Consider the following 22,365-nt stretch of genomic DNA (forward strand, 5'->3'; position numbering starts at 1 on the left):
ATGATCACAGACATCGATGAAGCCTATAGGGAGGAGGTCCGAGACCTGGCAGTGTGGTGCCAAGACAACAACCCGGCAACGGAGGGGTGAGCACGCCCCTATCCTCGGTGTCTACATCACTAAGGAATTAACAAGGTACACACCCCCACAGTTGTGAAGAGGGTACGACAGCACCTCTTCCCCCTCATCAGGCTGAAAAGATTTGCCATGGTCCCTCAGATCCTCAAAATKTTCAAAAGCTGCAACATTGAGAGCATCTTGACTGGCTGCATTACCGCTTGGTGCGGAAACTGCAAGGCAACCGTCCACAAGGCGCTACAGAGAGTGCTGAGTATTGCCCAGTATGTCACTAGATCTGAGCTCCCTGCCATTCAGGACCTCTATATCAAGCTGTGTCAGATGAAGAAAAGAAATTGCACCACGGTGAAGCCGGAGGACAGCTAGCTTCTGTCCTCTTCTGGGTACATTGACTTCAATACAAAACCTAGGAGGCTTATGGTTCTCACCCCCTTCCATAGACTTACACAGTAATTATGACAACTTCCATAGGACATCCTCCAACCTATCAGTAACACTGCATTGCATAACATGTGGTGACTAGTTTACTGAAAGAGAGAGGAAGACAATAGTAGAACTGTTTTGAACAAACCATTTTTTTCCAAAATTAAGGAGAAGCAAGAGAGAGAGAGAGAGAGAGAGATGTATTTTGTAATATATTTTTTCACTTTCACTTTCCCTTACTTAGCCTGCTGGCATTGAATGGAGCTAGCTAGTTCAGCATACTCAAACTCCAGGGATGCGATGTTAGCTAGCTGGCTATGGCTATCCAACACTGGAACGCTTGCAAGTCAAGGTAAGCTTGAATTTGTCCAATAGAAACTCTTGTTTGCAACTTTTGGACTAACGATTACACTCTAGGTCAGCTAGATGCAGGCAAGAGTGTGCACGGCGGTATTGAATGTGTCACTGTCTGTCACCTTGATTACTCAAAATGCTCTCGAACCTGTTCAACTACGTTGTATACTTTCATTCATAGGCTAGGTTGTAGTAAATGATGGGCACAGGGGGAATTCGAGCATCATGTAGTAACCTAAACCTATCAATGTTACATTGAACTTGATTAATGGAATGTGAATGACAGTCATCCTATATGCTGCAATCAAATCAAATCACATTTCATTTGTCACATACACATGATTAGCAGATGTTAATGCGAGTGTAACGAAATGCTTGTGCTTCCAATTCCGACAGTGCAGTCATATCTAACAAGTAATCTAACAATTCCCCAACAACTACCTAATTACACACAAATCTAAAGGGGTGAATGAGAACATGTACGTATATGGATGAGCGATGGCCGAGTGGCATAGGCAAGGTGCAATAGATGGTATAAAATACAGTATATACATGTGATATGTGTAATGTAAGATATGTAAACATTATTAAAGTGACATTATTTAGAGTGCATTGTGTAAAGTGACTAGTGATCCATTTATTAACGTGGCCAGGGATTAGGTCTCAATGTTGGCAGCAGCCACTCTGAGTTAGTGATTGTTGTTAAGCAGTCTGATGGCCTTAAGATAGAAGCTGTTTTTCAGTCTCTCGGTCCCAGCTTTGATGCACCTGTACTGTCCTTGCCTTCTGGATGGTAGCAGTGTGAACAGGCAGTGGCTCGGGTGGTTGATGTCCTTGATGATCTTTTTGGCCTTCCTGTGATATCGGGTGCTGTAGGCCCCGGCGATGCTTTGTGCAGAACGCACCACCCTCTTGAGAGCCTTGCGGTTGAGGGGGGTGCAGTTGCCGTACCATGCTGTGATACAGCCAGACAGGATGCTCTAGATTGTGCATCTGTAAAAGTTTGTCAGGGTTTTGGGTGAAATATGGCCATGTCCATTACAAAAATGATCCTCCATCATCTTAAACGGAATCGACCACCACTGGCCAAGCCATAGATTGTTCTCTCTGTTACTGCACTGCAAGCGGGACCCTGAACAGCTTCTACACCCAAGCCATAAGACTGGTAAACAAGACTGCTACAAAGCTTATCAAATGGTTACCCAGACTACCTGCACATAAACCACATAACCCACACACACATAACATGCGCACACATGCATACTGACGCCACACACACACACACACACACACACACACACACACACACACGTTGCCTAGTCACTTTAACCCTACCTATAGCTAATGTACTTCAACTACCTCGTACCCCTGCAGATCGACTCGGTACTAGTACTCCCTGTATATAGCCATTTTATTTTTACGCATTATTGTTATTCGTTATTCACTGTGTATTATTCCTTGTGTCACAATTTTCTGCATTGTTGGAACATGACCCGTAAGTAAGCATTTCACTGTTAGTGTACACCCGTTGTTCACAAAGCATGTGGCAAATACGATTTTAATATTTAGATGTGTTGATAAATAGTGTTGTTCAACATATAAAAAGTCACACTAAGGTGAGTAGCTCTCCGTTTTCAATGTTTGGTAGACATTTCAATAAGGCGGCCAGCTTCGGCCCTGTAGGCGCATTGGGTTTCTTCACGTGTGATTGCTGTAGACTGTTCCCCACGGTATGTGCCTGCGCGTGTGATTTGCTATCATAGTCTGAGTCCAATTGCCTGAAAGAGAGAGACACCATCAGAAGCCATTAATATGATAATTGGAGAGGCAATTCATTGGAAGGACCTGGCTGTTTCTGTTCCCTTTACGGCAAAATAAATAATGTGAATCTCGCTGTGAAATTACTCTTCTTCTTATAATGGGCAGGAACAAATAAGGGAAATGGAGTTCAGGATATCACTATCCATCGTCCAGGACTGGGCCTCATTATCAAAGGTGCATAGATGTTTACTAAATTCTGGCTTAAGTGGAGATTGTAGCGCAATACTATTAGTGCGCTGGTGAACGAGTGCTACACACTGCCTGGAAAACACCCTCCATTCACCTTTTACGGTAACAAAAATGCCCTCATTTGCTGTATGATTTGGAAATGTTGGAACTGGGCCATGTCAGTTTCTAAAAGAAAGCCAAATAGTCAATTTGATCACATTTGTGGGTTTGTGGGCAGAATGTTTCAAACTAAAAATGCATGTCGCTTCAATCGACTGCCAACACTGGCCCCAATTCTGTATGATCGGTTGTCTATTTGAACTATTTAAAAGTAAATTCCACAGCCCACACTTCTATCCAAAAGACGAATTGTTGTTCAATATTTTGTTTATCGAAATATGATTGTGTTTCGATCTCCTGTCTTGGAATAGACTGAGATTATTTAGGCTACAGTATGTCACGCTCCTTTCTCACAGCAATCCTGTAGGCTACCTATACTGTGTGGCTACTGGTTTATTTACTTGCAGCATGCTTGGCTATTGAATGAGTGTTGGACAAATGGTAGGCTAATATTTGTTGTGTAGCAGGAATAAACCAGTCATGTCAGAAAATATGATTTGGGCCCATATAATACAAGTCAAAGAAACATATTAGGCTATGTGCATGCTGCTAAACGATCCCAATTTCCTTACCAACGGCAGAGGCATCGGTTTTCATGTTTTTATTAGCTTACCATGATTAGAATTGCTSTGCGTCACACACCTCCATTTCCCCCAGAATAACAGCATTTGCWTGTAATTCTTCAACCACTAGAAGTTGTGCATACACACGGTCTGAGCTGTGCATGGAGATAGGCACACTTTCCCGTGAAATTCAAAATGGAGAAATACCAACCTTTGAGGGAAACAGGCACACGCAAGGTCAACGCCTCATGTCCACCAGATGTATTAACCTCTTTGTGTTCCGGTGGAAGTCGTTCATGGTCAATGGAGCAACTCTACGTGAAGGATGCCACACTAGGCTGCGGTGCGTTCTGTCTACCGCGTGGTTCAATATTTTCAACTCGTGCATTACTTTACCCTGCTGTGGTACAAACGGAAGTACACACACAGACTAGTTGAAAAGTGAGGCACATGTGCATCATGTACGGAAAATGTGGGCTAGACATCTGGCAATACAAAAATAATACGCATCTGCTGGACATCGGGCATTAGAGTATTTTTGTCCACAAACACCTTTGATACATTTACGTTTGAGGCCCCTGGCTTTTGCCCTGTGGCGCTGAGCGTCAGAATTCTGAACGTCTTTCTGACATCCATTTCACCCTCTGAGGACTGGTGACATTAGCAACACACCCACAACCTTATACACACACACACTTTGGTGCCATACTGGAGTAATTATCATTTCTCTCAGATCAGCTCTGAGTGCAATTTGCATTTTTAATTAGCTGCTGCTTTCCAAGAGCTTTGAAGCATGAAGCGAGCCATACACCAGAAACACACACACACGATTAGTCAGTGTATGGAACAGATATGATTTGCATATTTGAGCAGCTCCATTGATGTTGCATGCATTGTGACATTACCAAAATAACCTTTGCTAAAATGATGCTTGATTTCATGAATCTGTGCATTATGATGTCATAACATCCCTTCAGTAGCCAGGATGCCAAGGATGTCACAATGTCACAATTGTTGCATTGTAATGTTCAGATTCTGGATTTCAGTATTCATCACAATGTCAGAACAACCAAATATTTTAAAAAATACAGTTTACTATGGAATACTATAGTACTTACTATAGAGTTCTGTGGTAAACTGTAGCACACTGTAGAATACTATAGTAATTATTATTATTATTCAACTTCTATAGCACTTTGCATTAGAAAAATAATTTCAAAGGGCATGAAAAAGGGAGACAATCAAGAATCAAATAAAACAGATACTGTATGATAAGAGTAGGTCTGGACTACGATTTTCAGCCGGAGTTGAAAGATTTGAGTGTTTCAAGCCTCCAACAGATGGAACTATAGTCAATAGGGCTTGAGCAGAGGCAGGTCAACAGGGGGAGATGAGCCTCTCCATCGCCCTCCCCGCCATCCGACTGCGACTTCTCCGTAGCCATGGACTCTGGTCTTGTAGAATGAGATGAATTTCATTTTTGAGCTCTCCACTCACTCAGCATTATGATGAAAGCCTGCTCAGAACTTCGGAGGATACCTCCAGACCGATGTCAGCTCGCCATGCATTGTAGTCCTCCTCCTCATTGGGTTCAGGAGACTGTAGAAACAACAGAAAATAGGCTGGTGCATTCAAATCAAAATACACTCGCTTGATAGCATCACTAGCTAGCTATCTTTAGAAAGCTGACTTGCCATTAATTCACGGGAATTAAACCAATCGATGCAATCCAGACCAGATCTATACACATTCGGCTATTCAAAACCAAAAAGAAAGTTAAAAGATTCTTACAAAAAACACGTACAAGTGATTAAATATTTACAAAATATACAGGAGCTCTCTGCCTGGGAAACCTCACGCACTATATACTACACTGTACACGCACTGGATACTACACACCAGTGGCGGTCAGTGTCCCCTCTTACAGCTTCTTCGGGATCGGTGTCCCATCCACAGGACGATTGAGCTAACGTAGGCTAATGCGATTAGCATGAGGTTGTAAGTAACAAGAACATTTCTCAGGACCTGATGTTGGCAGAAAGCTTAAATTCTTGTTAAACTGCACTGCACTGCCCAAATGTGCCTAATTRGTTTATTAATACATTTTCAAGTTCATAACAGCRCACTCTCCTCAAACAATAGCATGGTATTCGTTCACTGTCATAGCTACTGAAAATTGGACAGCGCAGTTAGATTAACAAGAATTKAAGCTTTGGKCCAATATCAGATATGTCTATGTCCTGGGAAATGTTCTTGTTACGTACAACCTCATGCTAATCGCATTAGCCTACATTAGGGCAACCGTCCCCCGGGAGACCCACCGATCCTGTAGAGGTTTTAAGATGAGGGAGGACGATTCATTTTCTTCATGAGCATGGCCTTATTTCTGTTACAGCATATTGGATGACTGTCATTCATATTCTATTCACCCAGTTCATTGTAACAGCGATAGGTTTAGGCTACTACATGATACTCTAATTTTCTGTATACCCATAATGAGGTTGCTACAACCTAGCCTATGAATTCAAGTTTACAACTTAGGTGATCACAATTTGAGGTGACAAACAGTGACACATGGACAGACAGTGACACATTCAATACCGCCTTGCATGCTCTTGCCTGCATCTAGATGATTTAGGGTGCAATCATTAGTCACGTCTACTCCCTTTTCGGCGCTTGACGTCGCCAGTTTATTGATTATTACGCACACCTGCCACCATCGTTACGAGCCTCACAAGACTCACCTGGACTTCATCACCTTCCTGATTACCTCCCCTATATCTGTCACTCACTTCGGTTCTTTCCCCAGGTGTTATTTACTCTGTTTCATGTCTGTACGCTTTTYGTGTTTCTTGTTTAGTACTACGCTCTATTTATGATTACATTTGCACTCCCTGTACTTGTTTCCCGACTCCCACCGTGCACGTTACATTAGTCCAACAGTTGTAAACAAGAGTTTCTATCAGACAAATTCAGGTATGTTTATCCCCTTTTTGTTCCGTTTGCTTCAGTTTAAGAAATGTTTTTCAAAATGACTGTAAGTCTATGGAAGGTAACCATGAGCCTCCTAGGTATTGTACAGAAGTCAATGGCCCAGAAGAGGATGGAAGCTAGCCGCCCTCCGGCTACACCATGGTGCTACCCTACACAGTGCTGTTGAGACTACTGTAGACCTTCATTGCAAAATAGTGTATTTTCATAAATTATTTGGTGACGTGATTATATTTATTTAATCTAAAAACGATAACTTAATGTTTTACGAATTTTATTTTTATGAAATTCACTGAGGATGGTCCTCCCCTTCCTCCTCTGAGGAGCCTCCACTGCTACACACTGTATTATCCTGCTAACATGTAGTATTAGTATATAATTTTGCAGTATACTACAGCAGAATACTACAGTATTATGCACAAAAAAATCACTGTAGTAAATACTACAGAAATGTCTGCAAAAACACTACAGTCAGCAGAAATGCTACATTCTTTTAACTATAGTATTTAATTTGTATATATCCTGCCCATTCCCTTCACCCATATCCATGGAGGGCCTAGTGTCTGCAGGTTTTTATCATTTTCTCTTTCAATTGAGACCTGGACAACCAGTTGAGGGGAGTTTCTTACTAATTAGTGACCTTATTTCATCAAAGTACAAGGGAGGAGCGAAAACCCGCAGTCACTCAGCTCTCCGTGGAATGAGTTTGACACGTGATTTACAGTATTGTCACACCCAGATCTGTTTCACCTGTCTTTGTGATTGTCTCCACCCCCTTCCAGGTGTCGCCCATCTTCCCCACTATCCCCTGTGTACTTATACCTGTGTTCTCTGTTTGTCTGTTGCCAGTTTGTTTTGTTCATTCATACCCACCAGTGTTTTTCCCCTTGCTCCTGTCCTGTCTATAGTGCCTGTTTTCTAGTTTTCCAGGGTTTTGACCTTTCTGCCTGCCCTGACCCTGAGCCTGCCTACTGTCCCATACCTTTGCCCCACTACTCTGGATTACTGACCTCTGCCTGCCCTGACCCTGAGCCTGTCTGCCGCCCTGTACCTTTGCCCCACTACTCTGGATTACTGACCTCTGCCTGCCCTGACCCTGAGCCTGTCTGCCGCCCTGTACCTTTGCCTGCCCATGTTCGATTTAATCAACTTTTATTACTTCGACATTGTCTGCACCTGCGTCTTACCTTCATACGTGTTAGTATAGCATTTTTTTATGTGTGGAGTGACATCAACATTGAGCATTGTGATGTCTCAATAACAACTTTAAGAGCTAGTGTTGGTACTGAGATTTAATACCTGCTCACAACAATTTTTGGTGCATTTGGATTCTATATCGAAAAGGTTTCTGGCCCCTAGCATATAAGTCTTGTGAGAGGACTACACACACGCACACACACACACACACACACACACACACACACACACAGCCTGCGAGTGGGCTGCAGGGGAAATCACAGAAGCATGAAATTATTCTCTTATCATGTCATCTGTCTGAAATAAATTTCCCCCTCAACTTGCAGTAGCAGGTAGGTGTGAGTGTGTGTGTGCTCACTATGACGCATGTGTTTGTTGATTCAAACATGCGCTCTGTCCATCTGTCTCTCACACTAGACAGAGCGTGAATTATACCTTGACATTCAGGGGGAGTTTTTTTTTTCTTCCCACAGCACCCCCTATTAAACGTTTTTATGAGCCTAATAGTAAAGACATGTAATTTAACGTTAAAACATTTCATTACCTTCTACTGTGGCATGAACATTAACAGTCATGATGTTTTCATCTAATTGTCAAACAAATCACTTCAAAATAATTCCAGCATCCATATGGTGCACTGTGTACCCAGCCATTTGATAAATGGAAAGAGATATGTTACAAAACACCAAGTGTCATGACATTCATGTAACGGTTTTCGTCGTCTGAAGAAGAGGAGTCAGACCAAAGCGCAGCGTGGTAAGTGTTCATGCTTTTTATTGAAAACTGAACACTATAACAAAATAACAAGAGAATAACCGAAACAGTCCTGTAAGGTGCAAAACACTAAACAGAAAATAACTAACCACAAAAATCATGATGGAAAAAGCTACCTAAGTATGGTTCTCAATCAGAGACAACGATAGACAGCTGCCTCTGATTGAGAACCACACCCGGCCAAACACACAGAAATACAAATCATAGAACATAGAACATAGACTGCCCACCCAAATCACACCCTGACCAAACCAAAATAGAGACATAAAAAGCTCTCTACGGTCAGGGCATGACAATTCAGCAATTGTCATTAGGTCTATACTCTTGTAGCCTGAATTAATTGATGCATCTTGCTGACAAAGGGACCTTTTTGTAGAAAGAGAAGTCAGGACACCTGAAAAGGGGTTGAAATACAGGACTGTATTGACCATAGAGAGCTTTTTATTCTCTATGTTGGTTAGGTCAGGGTGTGACTAGGGTGGGTCATCTAGGTGATTATGTTTCTATGTTGGCCAGGTATGGTTCCCAATCAGAGGCAGCTGTTTGTCGTTATCTCTTATTTGCTGATCATATTTAGGCAGCCATTTCCCCTTTGTACTTTGTGGGATCTTTTTATTTTAAAAAAAGAAGAAAATTACCCCCTTTTCTCCCCAATTTCGTGGTATCCAATTGTTAGTAATTACTATCTTGTCTCATCGCTACAACTCCCGTACGGGCTCGGGAGAGACGAAGGTCGAAAGCCATGCGTCCTCCGAAACACAACCCAACCAAGCCGCACTGCTTCTTAACACAGCGCGCCTCCAACCTGGAAGCCAGCCGCACCAATGTTTCGGAGGAAACACCGTGCACCTGGCTACCTTGGTTAGCGTGCACTGCGCCCGGCCCGCCACAGGAGTCGCTGGTGCGCGATGAGACAAGGATATCCCTACCGGCCAAACCCTCCCTAACCCGGACGACGCTAGGCCAATTGTGCGTCGCCCCACGGACCTCCCTGTCGCGGCCGGCTGCGACAGAGCCTGGGCGCGAACCCAGAGTCTCTGGTGGCACAGCTAGCGCTGCGATGCAGTGCCCTAGACCACTGCTCCACCCGGGAGGCCCGCTTTGTGGGATCTTGACTATGTATAGTTGCCTGTTAGCACTATTGTTAGCTTCACGTTTCGTTTTGAGATTTATTGTTTTTGTTTTGCTGTGAGTTTCACCTAGAAATAAAAAGAAGTGGAACCCAGATCACGCTGCGCTTTGGTCCAGTTATTCTAATGATCGTGACAACCCTCAATGACAAGTGCAGCCACATGGGGGGAAAATGGTTTTAACAATGAGACAGATGAAGGGGTCTTCGTTTCATTTGGAATAAGGTTATATTTTCATATTTACCACTGTAGCAGTACAAATTACATTTTAAACAAATAGGAGAATGGTTAAATTACCCCCCCCCCCAAAAGTGTTACTTTTGTTGCATAATTCACACTCTGCTCCTAGACGTTGTCATAGTTAGGGTGTAGCTGGGATGATGATCCTATACCATGCCTTTCAGGCTCCAGTATATGAAAGTGAAATTATCCTGAAAGCTGGGGGGTCATCCCTTTCTGTGGACCTGCCTCTCTCATGCTTACTGTTACCATGACAATGCATCTTTTGTTTCTTGCAACAAGACTGATATTATCCTTTGCACACATATTGACACAGAACACACACACACAGACACACACACACACGGTTAAGGAGCATGGCAGTAAGTGGTGGTATCCCCAAGGGAGCATTTAGTATCAGCTGCCTCATTAAGGACCAAAGTGTGTGTGTGTGTGTGTGTGTGTGTGTGTGTGTGTGTGTGTGTGTGTGTGTGTGTGTGTGTGTGTGTGTGTGTGTGTGTGTGTGTGTGCAGCTGATCTTTGAAAGGCTGTGGAGACACACATAAATCATCTAATGTGCCTCTGTCTAGCTCCTCAACCCTGTCTTGAGCTGAACCTGCTGCAAACTGACAGCGCTTCACATGAGAGAAGACTCACCTGGGGCTTTACCTCTCAGTCAAACAGAGTGACGAGAAGACTCTTTTTTTATGTAAATCTAAAGGCACATAATATTGAAATTCCACCATTTTATTTTATGCAGAATGATTTGAGTTCTGTATCTGTGGTTGGTAAATTAACTGACCTGTCACTCAAATGTGTTTACCTTCTCCAATTTGAAAGTGGTGTTTATCTGTAGGCTACTCTATGCCATAGATTAAGCTACCCTACTGATTAACACCACTGCCCTGGGCTGGTGCATGTGCACATATTTTCCGGTAAGAGTCAGTTGAGTTAATTTGAAGGTATGAGCTGAGTTCAGTTGCCCATGAGGTGTGATGATGGCGACAGGCGTACCTGTGTACATCACACTCGCGACCAAGATCGAGCCCCACTCTCCTCTTGAAGACATTGCACGCGTCCTGACCTAATAGCAAGCCAGCAATTTCTGCGAAGGTGACTTGTATTGTAGATTTTTGAATAAATAGTTATTTGAACGTACTCTGCCGGTTGTCCACTTGGTTGGTCCTCATCCCGTTGGAAATTTGAGACAAAATGTCCACAGGAAAGTAAACTGACTGTTCAAAATGCTGGTAGGCTGCCAGGTAGCAGACATTAAAACATGCCACTGTATTTATACTAGGGTGTAGCAATTAAGTGGATTCCGTTGCAAAAATGTTCATCTGTTTCCAAACGTTATTTGCAACAGAAACCATTTACCTTTTACTCTAGGAACCAAAATGGAAGCAAACAGAGCAAACAAAACAAAAAAGTGAGGGACCTACCTGAATTTGTCCGTTTTCCGGTTGGAGTAAACAGTTTCCGTTGCAAAACGTTTTGCAACAGGCAAAACATTTTTCTATGGAATCCGACTAATTAATACACCCCTGGTGTTAAACATGTGTAGGCTAGACTGTAACTATGAAGTCTTACTCCCCATTTCCTAGTGCTAGCTATTTAATTTAATGACATTTCTCATATTCAAAATGTACAACAATTTGATTGAGAAAGTCCTGTAAATATTATGTGATGTTATGAAGCTTCTACTTTAATGTCTTCAGCTTATAAATTAGGTTTATGTGCACCCCTGCTTGTTGAGGCAATGGTTTTGCCCAGGGAGTGGCTCAATGCTTTTCTAGGCCTACCTGGCTTTGCTCCAGACCAGAAATAGCCTTTGCAGAAGTGGTAACCAGTAACCAGTAACCGAGGAAGATATGGTGATATTAAACCCAACCCAGACTCTGGTCCACACCCACCAAACTGTAAACCTGGTCAATCCCTCCATTCCATCACCCCTGTCGTCATTGATAACTTTCACCAAAACACCTTCAACAACGACAGCAAAATAACACAAGAGATCATGCAATGCAAACCTAATATTTTATTGGTCAAACTGATTCATCTGAGGAGGAGGGATCTTTGTATTTAAAAAAGACATCCCATCACTGAACAGGCACCTCACTCCCTGGCCTGAGGACACCTTCGCTGGGTCACAATTATCATGCCGTCTAGCCCAGCAGAGGAGGGATGGAGACCCACAGGAGAGGCTGATGAAACAAGTCATCATCAAAGAGCTCCACACCTCAATCCCAGTTGAGGACATCAGCACAGAGCTGGGAAAGAAAAACAGGATTATCAGCAGTCAAACACAACTCCCCACCACTTTCACAAGAATCCACCTTTCCAAAGCAGGACACTCCATCAGACTCCTCCACGAAGGCTTCTACAGAGTGGGAAAGGCAAACTCACCCACCGCAGTCCAGCCATGTTTTAAAGTTGAACCACATCTCCACCCAGTGCAAAAACCAGTTGAGGTTTGGGGAGAACCATCACCTTAAAGAGTGCACAAAAGACAAAGACACCAAATGTGCTAATTGTAGAGGAGGGCCTTCCTCAGCCTCAAGGAGCTGCCCCACCTACATAGCCCTCACCACCACCATAAACCAATCCAGAACATCAAACATTCACAGCTCCCAGCCCCTCAGAGGAACCAACAACCTCACTCAACTACAGGAGGAGCTGAAACATCTGCTCGTGAGGAAATCCATTTGAAAAAATCTGGAGAGTGCGGACGTTTATCAAATAATTTCTGGGTAACAATTAAGTAACTTACTGTGATTGTTTGAAATTAAAGTCGTTAAAAAGAAACCAAAATTGCGTCTTAGCAAAGAGCAATTTTCAAGCAATAATTTTGCTAGGACAGTCTGGGAGTGGTCTGAGTGGGAAGGGGAGAACTGAAAACTAGCTGTGATTTGCATTGAGGTTTGGAATTCTCTTTCTTACTGGTCTAATAATTAATTTACCACCTGGAGATGTTACTACCCACTGGGCATAGACGCCAATTCAATGTCTATTACGCGTTTGTTCTATGCAATTTCCTTGAAATGACGTGGAAACAACATTGATTCAACCAGTGTGTGCCCAGTGGGCAGGAACGCCAAAACTCCATCCCACCAAAACAGAAAGAATTTTCAAGCTGTCTTTTCACACAGGTCATACACTAAAAGGGCATTATCATCACCTTCAAAATTTCCCAGTATTATACCAACCTCATAGTCTGGAAATATACACTCAGTGGCCAGTTTATTAGGTGCACCACCCCATTCACTAAAATGGTTCGCTCCCACAGACAGTCATCTGGCCGCGGCTTGCTATATAAAGCAGGCAGACAGGCATCGAGGCATTCAGTTACTTTTTGATTGAACGTTAGAACAGGCAAAACGAGTGACCTAAGCGACTTTGAGCGTGGTATAATCATTGGGTGCCTGGTGCGCCGGTTCCAGTATCTCAGAAGCCTCCGGTGCTTTTCAAGCACGAAAGTGTCCAGAGTTTACCGAGAATGGAGTGACAAACAAAAAACATCCAGTCAGCGGCAGTCCAGTGGGCAAAAACAGCTCGTTGACGAGAGGTCGAAGGAGAATGATAAGAATCAAGTAAGCTAACAGTGGCCTGCAGAACGACATCGTGGAACGCACAACTCGTCGGTCCCTGTCACGGATGGGCTTATTGCAGCAGACGACCACACCGGGTTCCACTCCTATCAGCTAAAAAAAAGAAGAAGCGGCTGCAGTGGGCAAGCGATCACCAACTCTGGATAATTAAGGAGTGGAAAAACACCTGGTCTGGCAAGTCCTTGTTGCGTCATGCTGATGGCAGAGTCAAGATTTGGTGTGAGCAACGTGACTACATGGCCCCATCCTGCCTGGTATCAACGGTACAGGCTGGTGGTGGTGTAATGGTGTGGGGAGTGTTTTCCTGGCACATGTTAGGTCCCTTGATACCAATTGAGCAACGTTTCCATGCCCTGAAGAATTCAGGCTGTTCTGGAGGCAAAGAGGGGTCTGACCCAGTACTAGATAAGCTAGCACTGAGTGTATATAATAACACAGGAAAATCTCATTTTTGACTGCACTGGGCCTTTGAAGAAACCAACTTTTAAACCCTTTAATACCAGTTTTTCCATCTATTTTTAATCCACCCCAAGTCTCTTACCGTGTTTTGGCTGTGGATCCAACTTTTCTCTGACCTTTTACATTTCATTTTTTCATCGTCATCTTTTTTCAAACATTGGCTAAGGAGGAGACAGGCTGTTCGAAATAGTACTCTTCTTTTTTCAGCAACTCAGGCTATGATATGACAAATAGCATTTGGCACTGGGCCATCCAAAACGAACTTGCCCACTGTCAAACTGGTTACCGGCTACACGCTTCGGCTGCCCAGAGGTGGAACAGCTGCTCTAGCGAATTTCAATCATGTACTGTCTATGAAATCGTGGGGTACTCAACTACTCAAGCTATGATATGGCAGCATAATTATAAATATTACAGACAGAAGGTTGTAGCCTAGACTAGCCTACAAAATATATTTATTTTTGGAATGTTCCTTCAAATAGATGCAGGGTTTTTATGTTGGTTGTTCAGAAATATGAGGCAGAGACGTAGGCTACATCACCATGGCAATCAAATTGGTTGAGGGTTCGCAAGAGGGTGAGTAAAGAGAGAAACGTGAAGAGAGGGGGAGATTGAGCAAAAGATACGTAAGAAACGTGAAGCGAGGGGAAGGTGAGCAGCAGGGACATAGAAAATCTACGTGGAGAATCCTGCACTTGTGCAGAAACTTCAGGACCTTTAGCCGGTCCGAGGTAAAATAAATGGTTTGAGAAAAGTTTTGAACCTTTGAACTCCCGTCCAGCTTCCGTTTTAGTCATAACCCCCTTCAAAACCCCTTTTATTAACCTCTTTTTACATATCAGCATAAGAGGCATTAGAGGCAATAACGCAGTTGGCCAAGTTAATGAGGGAAAAGGGTGTAAATATCGCTTCCATCAACCAAACGTTTTTAGCAATAAATACCACATTCCCGGGTGCCAGTTTTTAATATGATCAGGAAGGAGCAGCCAGTAGGCACCCGAGGAGGCGTGGCACTCCTGGTAAGAAAAGACATCGAATGCAATTAAATCCCTTTTAACCTCACAGAAGCTGAAACCAACAACAACGAATATGTAACGTACAAAATCAACATCAACCACTACATAAACTAGTGGTTGCATCAGTCTACTGCCCACCTGATAAACTTTAAAACACCCTCACCCAAAAAGGCAACCCCACCCTGATCATGGTAGATTTGAATGCAAAACACACCGATTTTAACTGTAATACCACAAACCACGGGAAACTCCTTAGAGACATCATTGACAACACGTCACTCAGCATCTACATCACTAAGGATTTAACATGGTCTACACACACCCGCACAGTCGTGAAGAGGGCACGACAGCGCCTCATCCCCCTCAGGAGGCTGAAAAGATTTGGCATGGGCCCTCAGATCCTCTAAAAGTTATACAGCTGCACCCTTGAGAGCATCTTGACTGGCTGCATCACCGCTTGGTAAGGCAACTGCACCTCCTTCGACCGCAAAGCGCCAGAGGAAGGCCCGAAAAATGTCCAAAGACTTCAGCCATCCAAGCCATAGACTGTTCTCCTTGCTACCTTCCGGCAAGTTCTCCCTGCTACTGTCCGGCATCGGGTCTCGGACCAACAGGCTCCAAGACAGCTTCTATCCCTAAGCCATAAGACTGCAAAATAGTTCATAAAATGATTACCTGGAGTATCTATAATGATCCTATTTTCCACTGACCATATGCACCCGCACAAGACTCTACCCACACACCCACACAAATCCACACGACAATCTCATGCAAACGCAAACGCAAACGCAAACGCAAACGCAAACACATACACTACATAACACATGCATGCATACTGACGCCACACACACACGCACATACTTTCACCCTCATCATACAGTATACACTGCTGCTACTCTGTTCCTTTTCCTTTTTTTTTACATCCAAAGCAATAACTCCTCCACTCCCATCCTTGACCTCATGCTCTGTTCCCCCGACTTGGCCTCAAAACTCCTCAACTTCTCTGTCAGCCACAATGTAGGTAGTGACCACCTCGCCATCCTCGAGTCTTTCTCCCTTCAGCTCCACCAGATTTCCCCCCAAAAGAAACACAACTACAAAAAAAGCTGACTGGGAAGAAATGAGTAGTAAGAATGAGTGGTAAGCGGTAAGAGTGGTAAGTGGTAAGAAAAACACAAAACATCCCAGAAGTCCCAGAGGACCCCCGGGATCAGCTGGCAGATGGGTTGGGGAGGATCCACTCACCACCACTAAGCCACCTTTACAACAGCTTCCACCCCACCTCGATAAACTCAAAGAAAAACTAAAACTAAGGAGAAAAACAAGATCACATCAAAACAGAAGTCAACTGGTTCCAGAACAAAATCGAACACCGACTCACCTTGCACAATCAGAACAAATTGACCCCATTTTACCACCAACTGGACAAAGACGCCAACCCCTGAATTTTCTGGGAAAATATAAAATTACTCAATGGAAACTAAGTCAACAACACAACAACAGTCCTAGTCCAAAACAGCAAGCTCCTGGAAAACAACCAGTTGGACTGGCCATCTGGCAGTTCTGGCAAATGCCAGAGGGGCCGGACCATCTTTTAGTTGGGTGATATGATCAAAATTGACACAAAAAAAGGGATATGGCCCATGGGCCTGTTAAGATTTGTTGAATGATTTTTGCACAATTTCTCTGTTGTCATAATAATATACACTGCTCAAAAAAATAAAGGGAACACTTAAACAACACAATGTAACTCCAAGTCAATCACACTTCTGTGAAATCAAGCTGTCCACTTAGGAAGCAACACTGATTGACAATAAATTTCACATGCTGTTGTGCAAATGGAATAGACAACAGGTGGAAATAATAGGCAATTAGCAAGACACCCCCAATAAAGGAGTGGTTCCAAGACCACTTCTCAGTTCCTATGCTTCCTGGCTGATGTTTTGGTCACTTTTGAATGCTGGGGGTGCTTTCACTCTAGTGTAGCATGAGACAGTGCAGCTCAATCCAGGATGGCACATCAATGCGAGCTGTGGCAAGAAGGTTTGCTGTGTCTGTCAGCGTAGTGTCCAGAGCATGGAGGCGCTACCAGGAGACAGGCCATACATCAGGAGACGTGGAGGAGGCCGTAGGAGGGCAACAACCAGCAGCAGGACGCTACCTCCGCCATTGTGCAAGGAGGATCAGGAGGAGCACTGCCAGAGCCCTGCAAAATGACCTCAGCAGGCCACAAATGTGCATGTGTCTGCTCAAACGGTCAGAAACAGACTCCATGAGGGTGTATGAGGCCCGACGTCCACAGGTGGGGGTTGTGCTTACAGCCCAACACCGTGCAGGACATTTGGCATTTGCCAGAGACACCAAGATTGGCAAATTCGCACACTGGCGCCCTGTGCTCTCACAGATGAAAGCAGGTTCACACTGAGCACATGAGCAACATGTGACAGACGTGACAGAGTCTGGAGACGCCGTGGAGAAGTTTGCTGCTGCAACATCCTCCAGCATGACCGTTTGCGGTGGGTCAGTCATGGTGTGGGGTGGCATTTCTTTGTGGGGCCGCACAGCCCTCCATGTGCTCGCCAGAGGTAGCCTGACTGCCATTAGGTACCGAGATGAGATCCTCAGAGCCGCTGTGAGCCATATGCTGACACATGCACATTTGTGGCCTGCTGGAGTCATTTGCAGGGCTTGGCAGTGCTACTCCTTGCACAAAGGCGGAGGTAGCGGTCCTGCTGCTGGGTTGTTGCCCTCCTACGGCCTCCTCCACGTCTCCTGATGTACTGGCCTGTCTCCTGGTAGCGCCTCCATGCTCTGGACACTACGCTGACAGACACAGCAAACCTTCTTGCCACAGCTCGCATTGATGTGCCATCCTGGATGAGCTGCACTACCTGAGCCACTTGTGTGGGTTGTAGACTCCGTCTCATGCTACCACTAGAGTGAGAGCACCGCCAGCATTCAAAAGTGACCAAAACATCAGCCAGGAAGCATAGAACTGAGAGTGGTCTGTGGTCACACCCTGCAGAATCACTCTTTATTGGGGGTGTCTTGCTAATTGCCTATAATTTCCACCTTTTGTCTATTCCATTTGCACAACAGCATGTGAAATGTATTGTCAATCAGTGTTGCTTCCTAAGTGGACAGCTTGATTTCACAGAAGTGTGATTGACTTGGAGTTACATTGTGTTGTTTAAGTGTTCCCTTTATTTTTTTGAGCAGTGTATGTTCTCAAGTTCAGGACTGTAGCGTCGTTGGTTTCGTTCTGTTTATTGTTTTTGTTCGTGTTTAAAAGTATTCAAATAAATATGGATACATACCACGCTGCGTTTTGGTCTGATCCTTGCTCCTCCTCAGACGAGGAGGATTACAACGTTCGTTACAGAGAGACCTAAAAAAAAACATCTCTTGAGGAATACGCTGCTAAATTTGTCAAAGTTCAGCTGGTTCTGCTGGTCTGAGTGCTGTGACTGTGTCTGTGACAAATGATGCTAGGCTTGGCACAGACAGATCAGCTGCTGCTGCAATCGAGGTCGGGAGAAAACTGAAAAAGATGTGGCCTACAGCTGCCAGTTAATATTTTGGCTGTATATCGTATGAAATAGTAGGCCAATTAACACTCAATTAGGGTAGGGGGGATTCTGGGGAACACATATGACAGGCACTAATTTTGCAATTGCCTAAAAAGTAATTAGATTGGCATTTATATAACACATAAGCCAATAGACATATATTAGACATTTAGGCAGTGCTTTTTATTAAATACAAGGCATCATGTATGCTATTACAATGAAACACTGAATTAATGCATAGTAATTGCTAAATAATCCTTATTAATCTGTTTAATGTGACTTTGGGGACTGTCTGTGGCTTTGAATTATTTATCAATGTTTATTTGCTTCTGAATCTTAGTGTAACGATTCTCAAATGGTGCAGGAGAAGAGGACCAAAATGCAGCGTGGTAAGTGTCCATGATAGTTTCATAAAACTGAACACGACAAAATACAAAAATAACAAAGTGAATAATAACGAAAACCGAAACAGTCCTGAAATGTGAAACAAACACTACAACAGGAAACAATCACCCACAACACCCACAATGGAAAACAGGCTACCTAAATATGGCTCCCAATCAGAGACAACGATAAACAGCTGCCTCTGATTGGGAACCACACCAGGCCAAACACATAGGAAAACAACAACCTAGAAAAAAGAACATAGACTACCCACCCCAACTCACGCCCTGACCAACCTAACACAAAGACATAAAAAGAAACTAAGGTCAGAACGTGACACTTAGTCTCTTCAGCCAGCAAGGCAAGGGTCTTAGTTTATGAACTGTAGTGACGAGTGTTGTGACGAGTGTTGTCAGATTACATTACATATCCAACAACAAGGGAGGCTAGGAAGACCCGCCTAAAATGTTATTCGCTCATCCGAGGGCCCGTCACTTCTTGGTGGAAGGATAGCTGAAGCACTGTCAAACCAAGCACAATGCTGGAAATCTATCCACATCCACAGCAACTAATCCCATTGTTCTATGACAAACACAGAAGTTTTTATATAAAATTCAATAGAAGAAAACAGAGAGACTGCCAGTTCCGTAATGCTTTGGCTGTATATTTAAACTCTTAGCTAAGTGGGCAGGGGAGTACCTGTAACGGATTTCCTCTTCGTCTGAAGAGGAGTAGCAAGGATCGGACCAATGTGCAGCGTGGTAAGTGTCCATACATGTTCCCCCCTATCCTGAGGATTAATGACTTATTAATCTGAATTACATACAGTGCCTATTCAGACCACTTTACTTTTTCCACATTTTGGTCTCTCCAGAGCTCTGTCAGTGTGACCATCAGGTTCTTGGTCACCTCCCTGACCAGGGCCCTTCTCTCCTGATTCCTCTGTTTGGCTGGGCGGCCAGCTCTAGGAAGAGTCTTGTTGGTTCCAAACTTCTTCCATATAAGAATTATGGAGGGCACTGTGTTTTTGAGGACCTTCAATGCTGCAGAAATTGTTAGGTGCCCTTCCCCAGATCTGTGCCTCGACACAATCCTGTCTCGGAGGTCTACGGAAAATTCCTTCGACCTCATGGCTTGGTTTTTGCTCTGACATACACTGTCAACTGTGAGGCCTTATGGAGACAGGTGTGTGCCTTTTGAAATTATGTCCAATCAATTGAATGTACCACAGGTGGACTCCAATGAAGTTGTAGAAACATCTCAAGGATGATCAATGGAAACAGGATGCACCTGAGCTCAATTTCGAGTCTAATAGCAAAGGGTCTGAATACTTATGTAAATAAGGTATTTCTGTTATTTATTTATTTTAAATTTGCCTAAAAATCTAAAAACCTGTTTTCGCTTTGTCATTGTGGGATATTGTGTGTAGATTCCTGAGGATTTATATTTTATTTAATCGATTTTAGAATAAGGCTGTAATGTAACAAAATGTGGAAAAAGTAAAGTGGTCTGAATAGTTTCCGAAGGCACTGTATGTAATAGTCATTAATCCTCAGGATAGGGGGGAACATGTATGACAGCCAGGCACTAATTTGCACTCTAAGTCGTTTGGCTTTTATAAGGTATCATGAGCCAATGGTCATCTATTAGGTATTTATTCAGTAATTGTTCTTCTTTATCTAATAAATGTGTTTATTCATTCACAACTAGGATGTTGGTGGGCCCAGCACAGGCAATGTGGTCCATTGGTCTTCTGGTGACAGAGTGACCACAGAAGAGAACAAGAAGAAGCACAGACAGAGAGAGTGACAGCAGAGAAGATGCAGAGACAGACTTCACAACAGGGACGCAACACAGGCACGGTTATAGGGGTTCGTTGTGTCTCCAGTGGTGTTTCAACATGTTCTATTTATCTTAAACATAAGCTGGTTAAAAAAGAAGGAGGACCATGTTTAGCCAATCACTGGTATAGTAAAAGTTGAGAAACGCTGTACTATGTTATGCGATGCTATATTATGTGTCAGTAGCATTTCCGGCTGTGTGTAAGTACCAATACTCCCTAACAAACCTTACAGAACCAGTGACACCAGAAGAACTCAAGACCCATATAAAAGTGACTTAGGTAAAAGCCCCAGGAGAGGATGAGGTTGACAACAGGCTCCTCATAGAAGCTCCACAATATTACCTGAACCTGCTGGGTCAGCTCTTCTCTGCCTGCCTCCAAAACTGGCCACTTCCCCACACCCTGGAAGTCGGCACTGGTGACAATGATCAAGAAATCTGGAAAATACCCATAAAATGTCACAAGCTATCGGTCCATCATCGGTCCATCAGTTTTTTAAATAAGTAACCTGGTGAAACTTTTAGAAAGCGTTTTTAACAAGAGACTGAGCAACCACATAGAGGCCTGGGAGGTGCATGGCATTCATCAGGACGATTTTAGAAAAGGGAGATCCGCAACAGACATTTTAAGAAAGTGTTTTAAAAGATTTTAACAAAAAAGTTTTTATCCTTGTCGTGTTCTTTGACATTGAGAAGGCCTTTGACAAAATGTGCCACCAAGGTCTTCTCTACTTCTCTTCTCATCCAGAGCTTTCTCACCCACCAGATAATAAAAGTTAAAGTTGGTCCATCATTCTCCACTCCCTTCACCCCCAAGGCCGGAGTCCCACAAGGTGCGGTCCTGAGTCCACTCCTGTTTTTATTTTACATATCTGATATTTATTACCCTCCCCTTACAGTAGGGAATATGTCCCAATTTGTCGATGACCTCTGCTATTGGACATCACCCATGCACCCACAAAAAGCAGCGAAGAAGCTCCAAACATGCATAGACAACATTTTAAAATGGTCCAACACATGGCGAGTCCAACTAAACCACAGTGTGTCCTCTTCTGCAAAACAAACAATAAAACATTTTTAGTTACCACTCAAGTTACCACTCACCATGAAACTGCATGGGCAAAATCTCAAAACAGAGAAAACATCCAAATTCCTGGGGGTTACCTTTGAACAGGACATGAAGTGGACAATCCACATTATGAACATGGAGGAAAACAATCTATCAACCACCTGAAAGCCCTGTGTGGAAGGAGTAGTGTGGCAGAGCCAACAACTGTATTGAAGGTCTACCAAAGCTATATCAGGACAAGCTTTAAAAAATACCTCTACTCTTGCTCAATTTAAGATTGTATCGGTCTCATCTACATTTTTTAAGTCCCTCTTACATCACGATTCTGAGGTAAGTTGATCTAATATTTAGTAATTTATCTAAAGTAATATATAATCTAATTAACCCTTCTGAGGTAAGTTGATCTAATATTTAGTAATTTCTCTAAAGTAGTATATAATCTAATTAACCCTTATGTTTTTATTATTCACCCAATGTCCGCGGGTCTGATGGACCCAGAACATTATTGGGTTTTTAAAACAATACAGCCACAACAATTTATGTACAAATACTCAGTACTTAATACTTAAATGTTGACATA

General features: G+C 43.4%; 1 long non-coding RNA gene across 1 annotated transcript; it reads left to right on the top strand.

Annotated features, from left to right (window-relative positions):
* The first annotated feature begins 753 nt into the window (after nt 1–753).
* LOC111979010 (uncharacterized) lies at nt 754–22,057 on the top strand. Its single transcript, XR_002879261.3, has 3 exons — nt 754–853; nt 18,831–18,879; nt 20,585–22,057. It is a non-coding gene; the product is annotated as an uncharacterized lncRNA (long non-coding RNA).
* The last annotated feature ends 308 nt before the right edge of the window (nt 22,058–22,365 follow it).

Source organism: Salvelinus sp. IW2-2015, linkage group LG19, assembly GCF_002910315.2.
Source record: "Salvelinus sp. IW2-2015 linkage group LG19, ASM291031v2, whole genome shotgun sequence".
NCBI lineage: Eukaryota > Metazoa > Chordata > Actinopteri > Salmoniformes > Salmonidae > Salvelinus > Salvelinus sp. IW2-2015.